Raw genomic sequence first — 7,705 nt, 5'->3', positions numbered from 1 at the left:
CCGGCTGCTCTCAAGAAATCATCGCAAGGCCATTCACACGGCCGAACTTCCGCGGTGCGAGGGAGATTAAACTTAGGCCTCTCTTCTTCTTCTTCACTCTGCTTATCCTTCGAGCTTCGGCTCGATGAGCCCCTCAAAAATTTCTTCATTATTTTCGAAAAATTTCTGAAATTTTTAGTAACTTCTAATAAAAGTGAACCAAACTCAACAAAATTGATAGCCACTACTCCTACAAGTGCCTAGAGACTATATCATGCATTAGAACTACTTGGAACCATATAAATTTGACATGCAAGCTCAAGAACATGGCCACCTAGGCAGCACAAATTTGCAATGAATGCACTAGAACAAAAACTAATTGGACCATTGGAGGAGTCACATACCAAGGAACAATCCCCCAAAGCAGTTTTGTGAGAGGTGCTTTGAGCAAGGAGATCGAAAATCGCAGCAAAATGAGCTAGAACTTGTGCTTGAGCTGGTTGGTGATTTTTTGGGAGGAAGGAGTGTGTGGTTGCTGAAATAAGTGGAGGGGAGCCACCGTGGGCCCACGAGGCAGGGGGGCGCGCCCAGGGGGTGTGCGCGCCCAGGGGGTGGGCGCGCCCTCCACCCTCGTGGCCAGGTGCCTGCTCCCCCTGCTATGTTCTCAGTGCCAGATATTCTCAAATATTCTAGAAAAAATCATATTTCAATTTTGGGGCATTTGAAGAACTTTTATTTTCGGGGTATTTTTATATTGCACGGATAATTTGGGAAACAGACAGAAAATACTATTTTTACTTTATTTATTCTAAATAACAGAAAGTAAAAGGAGGGTACAAAAGGTTGTGCTTTCTAACTTCATCCATCTCATGCTCATCAAAAGGAATCCACTAACAAGGTTGATCATGTCTTGTTAACAAACTCATTTCGAATAACATGAAACCGGAGAAATTTCGAATAACACTATGTTACCTCAACGGGGACATGCACATCCCCAATAATAAGAATATCATATCTCTTTTTGACAGTAGGAAGAGGAAATTCAAAACCTCCAAAAATAATCGATGGAATTTTTCCAATAGAATTGATACTGTGGACTTGAGGTTGTTTCCTCGGAAAGTGTACCGTATGCTCATTGCCATTAACATGAAAAGTGACATTGCCTTTGTTGCAATCAATAACAGCCCCTGCAGTGTTCAAAAAGGGTCTTCCAAGAATAATAGACATATTATCGTCCTCGGAAATATCAAGAATAACAAAGTCCGTTAAAATAGTAACATTTGCAACCATAACAGGCACATCCTCACAAATACCGACAGGTATAGCAATTGATTTATCGGCCATTTGCAAAGATATTTCAGTAGGTGTCAACTTATTCAAGTCAAGTCTACGAAATAAAGAGAGAGGCATAACACTAACACCGGCTCCAAGATCACATAAAGCAGTTTTAACATAGTTTCTTTTAATGGAGCAAGGTATAGTGGGTATTCCTGGATCTCCTAACTTCTTTGGTATTCCACCCTTAAAAGTATAATTAGCAAGCATGGTAGAAATCTCAGCTTCCGGTATCTTTCTTTTATTTGTAACAATATCCTTCATATACTTAGCATAAGGATTCATTTTAAGCATATCAGTAAAACGCATACGCAAAAAGATAGGTCTAATCATTTCAGCAAAACGCTCAAAATCCTCATCATCTTTTTTCTTGGATGGTTTGGGAGGAAAAGGCATGGGTTTCTGAACCCATGGGTCTCTTTCTTTACCGTGCTTCCTAGCAACAAAGTCTCTCTTATCATAACGTTGATTCTTTGATTGTGGGTTATCAAGATCAACAGCAGGTTCAATTTCTACATCATTGTCATTACTAGGTTGAGCATCAATATGAACATCATTATTATCATTATCATTAGGTTCATGTTCATTACCAGATTGTGTTTCAACATCAGAAATAGAAATATCGTTTGGATTCTCAGGTGTGTCTATAAGAGGTTCACTAGAAGCATGCAAAGTCCTATCATTTTTCTTTTTCTTCTTTTTAGAAGGACTAGGTGCATCTAAATTATTTCGCTGAGAATCCTGCTCAATTCTCTTAGGGTGGCCCTCAGGATACAAAGGTTCCTGAGTCATTTTACCCCCTCTAGTCATAACTCTAACAACATAGTCATTATTCTTACTATTCAATTCATTGAGCAGATCATTCTAAGCTTTAAGTACTTGTTCTACTTGAGTGGTAACCATAGAAGCATGTTTACTAATGAGTTTAAGTTCACCCTTAACTCTAGACATATAATCACTCAAGTGTTCAAGCATATCGGAATTATGTTTCAATTGTCTACTGACATAAGCGTTGAAGTTTTCTTGTTTAACAATAAAATTATCAAACTCATCTAAGCATTGGCTAGCAGACTTATAACGAGGAATATCACCTTCATCAAATCTATAGAGAGAATTTACCTTTACTACCTGTGTCGGGTTATCAAGACCATGTGTTTGTTCAATAGGTGATGAATTAAGACCATATATTTCTTCAACAGGAGGTAAATTCTTAACATCTTCAGCTTTAATACCTTTTTCTTTCATAGATTTCTTTGCCTCTTGCATATCTTCAGGACTGAGAAATAGAACACCCCTTTTCTTCGGAGTTGGCTTAGGAGTTGGCTCAGGAAGTGTCCAATTATTTTCATTAGTCAACATAGTATTCAATAGAATTTCAGCTTCATCTGGTGTTCTTTCCCTGAAAACAGAACCAGCACAACTATCCAGGTGGTCTCTGGAAGCATCGGTTAGTCCATTATAAAAGATATCAAGTATTTCATTTTTCTTGAGAGGATGATCAGGCAAAGCATTAAGTAACTGGAGAAGCCTCCCTCAAGCTTGTGGGAGACTCTCTTCTTCAATTTGCACAAAATTATATATATATCCCTTAAAGCATCTTGTTTCTTATGAGCAGGGAAATATTTAGCAGAGAAGTAATAAATCATATCCTGGGGACTACGCACACAACCAGGATCAAGAGAATTAAACCATATCTTAGCACCACCCTTTAATGAGAACGGAAATATTTTAAGGATATAATAGTAGCGAGTTTTCTCATCATTAGTGAACAGGGTGGCTATATCATTTAATTTAGTAAGATGTGCCACAACAGTTTCAGATTCATAGCCATAGAAAGGATCAGATTCAACCAAAGTAATTATATCAGGATCAATAGAGAATTCATAATCCTTATCAATAACAAAGATAGGTGAAGTAGCATAAGCAGGATCATATTTCATTCTAGCATTCAGAGTTTTTTGTTTCAGCTTAGCTAATAATTTCTTAAGATCACTTATATCATTGCAAGCAAGAAAGTCTTTAGCAGTTTCTTCATCCATAACATAGCCCTCAGGCATAACAGGCAATTCATATTTAGGGGGAGAGTCTTCATCATCACTTTCATCAATATTATCAGTTTCAATAATCTCATTCTCTCTAGCCCTAGCAAGTTGTTCATCAAGAAATTCACCAAGTGCCACAGTACTATCAAGCATAGAAGTAGTTTCATCATAAGTATCATGCATAGCAGAAGTGGCATCATCAATAACATGCGACATATCAGAATTAATAGCAGCAGTAGGTTTAGGTGTCGCAAGTTTACTCAAAATAGAAGGTGAATCAAGTGCAGAGCTAGATGGCAGTTCCTTACCTCCCCTCGTAGTTGAGGGATAAATTTTGTTTTCTCCTCTTTCAAGTTCTTCATAGTGACCAGCAGATATAAATCCCAAGTGACTCAAAGAATAGAGCTATGTTCCCCGGCAACGGCACCAGAAAATAGTCTTGATAACCCACAAGTATAGGGGATCGCAACAGTTTTCGAGGGTAGAGTATTCAACCCAAATTTATTGATTCGACACAAGGGGAGTCAAAGAATATTCTCAAGTATTAGCAATTGAGTTGTCAATTCAACCACACCTGGATAACTTAGTATCTGCAGCAAAATATTTAGTAGCAAAGTAATATGGAAGTAACGGTAACGGTAGCAAAAGTAATATTTTTGGGTTTTGTAGTAATTGTAACAGTAGCAACAGAAAAGTAAATAAGCGAAGAACAATATGTGAAAAGCTCGTAGGCATTGGATCGGTGATGGAGAATTATGTCGGATGCGGTTCATCATGTAACAGTCATAACATAGGATGACACAGAATTAGCTCCAATTCATCAATGTAATATAGGCATGTATTCCGAATATAGTCATACGTGCTTATGGAAAAGAATTTGCATGACATCTTTTGTCCTACCCTCCCGTGGCAGCGGGGTCCTATTGGAAACTAAGGGATATTAAGGCCTCCTTTTAATAGAGTACCGGACCTAAGCATTAACACATAGTGAATACATGAACTCCTCAAACGACGGTCATCACGAGGAGTGGTCCTGATTATTGTCACTTCGGGGTTGCCGGATCATAACACATAGTAGGTGACTATAGACTTGCAAGATAGGATCAAGAACTCACATATATTCATGAAAACATAATAGGTTCAGATCTGAAATCATGGCACTCGGGCCCTAGTGACAAGCATTAAGCATAGCAAAGTCATAGCAACATCAATCTCAGAACATAGTGGATACTAGGGATCAAACCCTAATAAAACTAACTCGATTACATGATAAATCTCATCCAACCCATCACCGTCCAGCAAGCCTACGATGGAATTACTCACGCACGGCGGTGAGCATCATGAAATTGGTGATGGAGGATGGTTGATGACGACGATGGCGACGGATTCCCCTCTCCGGAGCCCCGAACGGGCTCCAGATCAGCCCTCCCGAGAGAGTTTAGGGCTTGGCGGCGGCTCCGTGTCGTAAAACGCGATGAATCTTTCTCTCTGATTTTTTTTCTCCCCAAACACGAATATATGGAGTTGGAGTTGAGGTCGGTGGAGCTCCAGGGGGCCCATGAGGCAGGGGGCGCGCCCAGGGGGGCAGGCGTGCCCCCACCCTCGTGGAAAGGGTGTGGGCCCCCTGGCCTTGATTCTTTCGCCAGTATTTTTTACTATTTCCAAAAATAATCTCCGTGAAGTTTCAGGTCATTCTGAGAACTTTTGTTTCTGCACATAAATAACACCATGGCAATTCTGCTGAAAACAGCGTCAGTCCGGGTTAGTTCCATTCAAATCATGCAAGTTAGAGTCCAAAACAAGGGCAAAAGTGTTTGAAAAAGTAGATACGACGGAGACGTATCAATTACTTTGTATGGTCTCTGTGAATAATTAATAAAATGACCGCATGCATCGTCCAGATGCAGATGCCGGGGGTCTATCCTCCTTTTCAACAAGAAAAAATACGAATCAAGTGACGCCGGAAAAAACCCTAAGGATTCCAATTCACCAAAATTCCTACGAAAGTACTTTGAACAAAGAAGCCACCAGTGGTTTTGAGATGCAATTTTCTGGTAGCCAAGGTGTTTATATGAAGTATGAGTAAGAAGGAAACTGAACATTTTTACGATTCTGCTTCTGCAAGAAATTGCAGTTTAGTAGTTTACTTTTTACTGATCCCATAACCCCGTGTAAATGCCATCGAGTACATCAATTGTTTGTTGAAAACATAGAGATTTCTTGTGCCAGATGTGGCCAAAATGCTGTCAATGGAACAGCACTGGCGTCACCATAACATTCAGGACGATATATAATAATTTAACATATATGGTTGATGGGTTCAGTTCTGTAAAGAAAATAGTAGGTTAGACTAGACAAAATAAATGTGGTACCTTGCTGAGTACTCCCTCCCTCCGTTTCAAAATAGATGACTCAACTTTATACTAACTTTAGTACAAACTTAATATAAAGTTGGGTCATCTATTTTAGAATGGAGGGAGTATTAATTAGTAGGCAAATTGGGTCAATCGGATGGATTAAACAAAAGTAAGGGTGATGGTGACAAGCTGCATCGATCCGTTGTTTGCGGCGTCTTGGTCAAATACAGAATTTGATAGAGAAACAAACATGTTTTTTTCCTTACATAACTTGAGAAACCGAATATGCTTAGTTCTCATAGGAACATTTTGGATCTGGTTCATTTCAAACGCTCGCAAATTGTAGCACAGACGTTCAGACAAAACATCACATAATTTATTGCATCACACTAGAGCACTCGACCTCATGCACACTGCACGTACACATATCTCTACATGACCACCGACTAATCAGCTTGCAGCCACCTGGTTGGATCCTCCGGGGAGAAGATGATGGTGAACGGCGACGGCACTAGTGACGTTGGTGGGGTTGATGACCCTGCAGTTGCGCCTGATCTCGCCCTGCGTCCCGGAGAGCACCTCGATTTGCCCCATCTTGAGCATGGACCTGGCGAACCTGGTCCGGAACGCCGCCTCGCTGCGCACGAAGGAGTCGACCAGCGACTTCATGGTGGCGTTGGTCAGCAGCGCCGCGTCCGACTGGAAGAGGCCCAGGTTGTTGGTCAGCCCCACGTAGTACTTGTTGTCGAACCTCGCCGGCGTGATGAGGTCCATGAGCGTCGTCGTCGTCGGGGTTGGTGTTCGGCGGGCAGATGCCCTTGAGCAAGAACGCGTACGCCTTGCTCAGCTTCGGGTCAATCTGTTAACGCATGGTAACAAATAATTAGGACCGTTGACTGCTCAAAATTCCATGTTTTGATGTGTTGTTGAAGAATTATGCAAGTCATTACTCCGTCGGTTGTGTTGGGAAGTTGTAGATTCGCTCGGTGAAGCTGCTGCAGTGGGAGACGCCGATGGTGTGGGCGCCGGAGAGGACGACGATGTCCTCGACGGTGAGGTTCTTGGCGGCGAAGCCGGCGACCAGGTCGGAGGCGGTGGACGTCGGCCCGGGCAGGTTGTTGAGCGCGTCCGCTTCGGTGGACACACGGCCGTCCCGGCGCCCTGCGGGCACCTGGTACCCGAGGCCGCCCGACAGCACGACGCTGTCCCGCGCCGCGAAGGCGAGGACGTCGGCGCAGGAGACGACGCCGGGGCACTGCGCCTCGAGGGCCGCCTTGGCGCGGTCCACCACGTCGAAGAAGCGGAGGCTGGGGAAGTTGGGCGCCGAGTCCTTCTCCGCCTTGTTGCCAGGCGTCGAGTCGATCAGCACGGAGCCGTCGCACCCCTGCAACAATGCCCGTGCATGTGAGTATATGGACGCTGTGCGTGCGTGCGTGCATGCATGCATGCCGTGCGGTGTGCTGGCTAGCTTGGCTTACCTTGACGAAGCAGTCGTGGAAGTGGAGGCGGATGATGGCCGGAGCGACGCCGGAGTCGTTGCCGAAGGCGGCGGCCACGGTCTGCTGCACCAGGGTCTCGGCCGACGGGCAGGTCGTGTCGTAGAAGCCCACGTCGATGCATGCGACCACGGCGCCCGACGAGAGAAGCGCGGCCAGGGTCACGACGGCCAGCGCCGCTGCGAGGCTGAAGCAGCGCTTCATGGCTGCTGCTGCTTCTGATGTGCGCTGTTGCTTTGCAGCTTCGTGGATAATACTCTCCTATTCGTGGCGTGTGGTTTTTATAGGACGCTGGGTAGAACTTGGAAGGGCATTTCTGTCACTTGCATTACTAACCGCAGGCGACCATTTTAAATTTTTTTAGAACAGGGGACCAGTTAATTTGATCCATTATCCTCAATCTGCATATTCCTTCTGTTGAGGATATGACCATTAGAGTCACCCGCCCAGGAGGGGCCGGGTTACGTTGTAATGATCATCACGTGAAGCCCAGTAT

General features: G+C 43.6%; 1 pseudogene; it reads right to left on the bottom strand.

Annotated features, from left to right (window-relative positions):
• Window positions 1–6,163: 6,163 nt before the first annotated feature.
• Window positions 6,164–7,427, bottom strand: LOC123166380 (peroxidase 5-like; annotated as a pseudogene).
• Between the last annotated feature and the right edge of the window lie 278 nt (window positions 7,428–7,705).

The sequence above is a fragment of the Triticum aestivum genome, chromosome 1D (genome assembly GCF_018294505.1).
Source record: "Triticum aestivum cultivar Chinese Spring chromosome 1D, IWGSC CS RefSeq v2.1, whole genome shotgun sequence".
NCBI lineage: Eukaryota > Viridiplantae > Streptophyta > Magnoliopsida > Poales > Poaceae > Triticum > Triticum aestivum.
The sequence above is the reverse complement of the archived record's forward strand: the minus strand, read 5'-3'. Positions and strand labels throughout refer to the sequence as shown.